Raw genomic sequence first — 4629 nt, 5'->3', positions numbered from 1 at the left:
GACAGCATAATTAGGTATCAAAAACTGATTTTACCTCATAGATGGCTCAAACTGCAGCAAACTCAATTGCTTGAGAGCAACCTTTCCTCAACGCTAACTCTAAAAAAGCTGAAAAAAACCACCCATGCAATGAAAACGCGGAGAACAGATACCTTGTTCAATGAACAAACCACTGAAGACCATGTCAACAATTGTCCTCACTGACAATGACAGAAATACAGACTCTACAACCCATCAATAACTGTGCAAAATGTTGGCCAACATATCTATCCGGGCAAGCAACAATAGTATTGTGTAGCAAAACAAAGGCATGATCATGTTCTCACCAAAAGTCCACTGGGTCAGTTCAAATAGCTGAGAGAAACGGTGTTTCAAACCGGCAGGGTTAACCGGTTTGAACACCGTTTCTCTCAGCTATTGGTGACCACAGATTTTTCTGGTGAATCTTTCTTTCTTTATTTGGTGTTTTACATCGTTTTCAACCACTAAGGTTATATCGCGACGGGGAGAGGGGATAGAGCCACTTGTCAATTGTTTCTTGTTCACAAAAGCATTAATCAAAAATTTGCTCCAGGGGCTTGCAACGTAGAATGCAAGTTTCCAGTACAAAGGACTTAACATTTCTTACATACTGCTTGACTAAAATCTTTACAAAAATTGACTATATTCTATACAAGAAACACTTAACAAGGGTAAAAAGAGAAACAGAATCCGTTAGTCGCCTCTTACGACATGCTGGGGAGCATCAGGTAAATTCTTCCCCCTAACCCGTGGGGGGTTTCTGGTGAATCTCATGCCTTTGTTCTGTTACTGTTCTCCTTAAACCACAAATACACTGCAGGTTGTAACAAAGCATAATCTCTTTGACACAGGAGCTTGTATCCAGGACAAGTGGGTCGAAATATCCTACTCATTTATCCTCACTTAAGGTTTACTACTATAACTAGTGATACTAGTAACCCTACGGTGACGATAAAGGAGTAGGATACTTGGATCCACCGGTGGTTTTATACAAGCTCCTGTGCTCTTTCACAAAAGCTTGATTCAATCACATATTCTTACCTCAACTCACATAAATGGCATTAACTTCAGTTCATTGCTAAGATATTGAAGTAGTACTCGACCCTGGTAAGGGGGGAAGTAACTCCCTAAGAAAAACAATCCGTAGTCAAGGACGGGAGTCACCTCCCCTACCGGTAACCCGCACATGCGCGGTCCTGCTACCGGCCGCCATTCCACCCACTTCAACACTCCTGCACAGACGTGTTGTGGTACTCCGGCATATTTTTTGCCTTGGCCTTCGTGGAAGGCCATTTGACCCTGGTCTTTGCGTTGCTATCTTTAGGTAAGATCGTTTCACTATCTCTTCGCTGCGTTCGTTCGAGTATTTTCGTTCGTTTGAGTATTTTCGCTGTTGTAATTCATCTCCACGTGCGCGTGTTCGATATTGCAAATGGCGGACAAAAACTCAAAAAGCAAGGGCAAACTTGTTTCCCTACTCTCTTCACCGGGAAAAGAGAAGGATAAAGACAAGTCTAAGTCTATATCAAAGACGCGTGCCTCTGTGGCTTCTTCACAGCCTACTTCTTTAATTCTGGTTACGGACCCGGTGACTAAGAAGACAGAACGGGTTTCGCTCGACTCTACGTCACCGTCACCGGTTTTCCCTACGCGGGAACGTTCTTCTTCTCCTCTCTCGCGCTCGCAGACGCCACGGTCTAGCGAGTCCGTGTCGCGGGAAGAAATTCTGGCTATGTTCGCAACTCTGAAACATGACCTAGTTGCCTTACATTCGGCGGAAAGGCCTGTCGCTCCCCTCCCGCCTGGCGTGGGGGGGGTGGCTTCTCTTTCTAGGCTGCGGCCGTCCGCGACGATCACGTCGGCCGATCTCGGGCCGGATTTTTCTGGTTCGGTTGCGGATTCCCCTGCATTGTCAGGGGGGTTCGCGGCCTTAGCGCCGCCCGGTTCCAGCGCTTCGGCGTTGGGCGGCGTTTGTGGGAGTCCCCATCTTTTGGGGGCTCACACTTGCCTGCGGGCCCGGGTTACGCTCTTGCGTTGCCGGGTTCGCAGACGGCTCCTCCCCGGCAGTACACCGTCCATCACGTGGCGGGTGCGCTAGGGAGCGGCGTAGCGCGCCAGCCTGCCCCCCTGGGATCAGTTTCGGCTGTCCCGGCCTCTGGGGGGCAGGCAGCAGCGTCTTGTTTGCCCAGCTCTGGCCTACAAGATTCTGTCGGCGGTCATCGACCTGTAGCTCTTGGTTCGGCTGCCGCCGTTCCTGGTTGGAGTTCGCAGGGGGTAGGCTCCTCTGGTTGCCCCTCGGGGCTTCCGGTCGGGCCTGCCCGCGGATTGTCGTCCTCGACTTCCGGTTGTGCTGTGGCAGGCACTTCCGGTGGAGGACAGCGGGCTAGTGGTTCCGGTGGCAGTGTCCCTGCTATCCCGTCCCTGGTTACGCATCGACTTCCGGCCCCGACTTCCGGTTCCGCCGCGGCGGTTCCGGTTGTCGGCGGTGCTGTTGGTGGACAGTTTGCGGCGCTTCCGTCTATTGTTCAACCGACTCTAGCCACTTCCGCTTCCGTGGACGGGTGGGTTTCCGGTTTACCGGACCCTCCTTCTGATGGAGATCAGGAAGGTTTTGGAGAGGAACAGGAAGGGGATGAGGATCGTTCCGAATCCGTTACCCCCTTACGGATTCCCAATAAGCTGGGCCCTACTCTGGAGTTGGCTGCGGAGATAACCTCACGGTACTTCCCTGAGGGTGTCTCCGCCGACTCTACTGTTGTCGCACCCCCTCCTTCTGCTTTGGCAGACTTTGCGGGCGCGGGGGACACGAGGGCGAAGTTCCGTTTCATGGAATCTCCTTCCGTCCCGTTTGTGATGGCTCAGGTGTTGGCGGACGCTAACACACCCTACCCTCTTTTGGCTGCTCATGGGGAAGCCCCCCCTTCTGCCCAGCCTTGGTTAACCTCGGCTCAGGCAGGCGGCGGCCTCCCAGCCAACTCAAGAAGATCGCGGCTGCCTAGCAGGCCACATTCTCTTCTCTCCTCTTTTTCGCTGCCCACAGCTCCACTTCCGGTGACTCCGGAACTGGCTCGCTTGCGGCAGGATGGTTATAGCCGAGATAGGACTTCCGTTTGTACGGAACAGAGTCTACTCGGGCTGGAGGAAAGCGGGCGTTCTTCCCTTGAACTGACCTCTTTAGCGGAAACGCTCATCCGGTCTCTCACGAGAGCCATCGCTTCGTCCATCGAGCCTTTTAGGTTTCGTGACGATGCTATTGAGGCTGATGCTGCCATGCTCCTGGCGGCGCTTGCGAAGGTCACTGACAGTCAGATGACGCTTGCTGCTCGGCTCTACTCTCAGGTGGTGTTCTGGAGGCGCGAGGCTTTTCTTAACGGCTCTCGCCTGACGGATAAGGCCACCATAGACTCTTTGAGAGTCTCTCCCTTTTCAGAGGGTGCGTTGCTGGGGTCTCACTCTTTGGATGCCCTTCGGCAGCAAACTGAGGAAACTCGTGACCAACATGTGGTGCAACTGACGGAACTCGCTCTTAAGCAGCACAGCAACAAACCACGGAGTTCTACGTCAGCGCCAGACAGCTCTTCTGGGCAGCAGTCGTCTCGCGCAGGTAGGGGTGGGTCACGGTCCCGTCCTTACCAGCGTAAACCTTCCTTCGGGAAGCGGGGGTCTGGGCGCAAGCCCAACCCCCAATGAGCCACCCCCGATCCAGTCACCCCCCCCCAGCCTCTACCCTTTTGGTAGCAGGCGGCCTCTTCCGGGTCCTGACAGCTTGGCTGTCTCGGACAAGCAGCCTATGGAGCATGGGGGTGATTCGATCGGGGTTCCGCCTTCCTTGGCAGGAAGGCAAAGCCCCTTCGTCCAGGGCGCCGGCCAACTTCCGGTTTCCGGTCAGCCCAGACGCTCAGGAGACTTTACAGGCGGAAATCCTTCTCTTTCTGCGGAAGCAGGCTATAGAGGAGTTTCTCGGCCACCCCTTCTTGGGACTTTACGGCACAATTTTGGTTGTCCCCGGGGTGTTGCACCAAGGCATGGTGTTCGATTCACGGGAGGGGCAGTCCGTCCAACTCAACGTCGTTTATACAAACTGCAGGCGCGCCCTTTTCAGGCGGCGCTCAGTCCAGTCTGGAATCCGACGTCACACGGCTGGGACGTCTCAGTTCCGTTTCGGGGTCTGGTCGCAGCAGACCACGCCTCAGTGGATGAACACTCCTTGGCTTCTGTTTCATCACTTTCTCTCCGCTTTCCAGTGCACCCATTTGTTGTTTCTTTACGACAACACGGCGGTCTCTGCTTATTCCAACAAACAGGGCGGGTCCCGATCTCGGCTGTGGTCCAGCCGAGCATGCGAGACTCTCTCTTAGATCCTGATCTCGGCTCGCTATCTGCCCGGCTGCCTGAACGTCCTTGCCGACGTCATCAGCCGTTCCTTCCAGATCCTCCACACGGAGTGGACCATCACCCATCAGGCGCTCCTCCTTCTTTGGGCGCAGGTAGAGCGTCCGATGGTCGTCCTTTTTGCCACGAGATTTTCACGTCGCCTCCCGATCGTTGTGCCTGTTTCCGGGCCCGGAAGCTTGACAAATCGACACGATGACGATCAGCTGGGCAGGG

Source organism: Littorina saxatilis, linkage group LG12, assembly GCF_037325665.1.
Source record: "Littorina saxatilis isolate snail1 linkage group LG12, US_GU_Lsax_2.0, whole genome shotgun sequence".
Classification (NCBI taxonomy): domain Eukaryota; kingdom Metazoa; phylum Mollusca; class Gastropoda; order Littorinimorpha; family Littorinidae; genus Littorina; species Littorina saxatilis.
The sequence above is the reverse complement of the archived record's forward strand: the minus strand, read 5'-3'. Positions refer to the sequence as shown.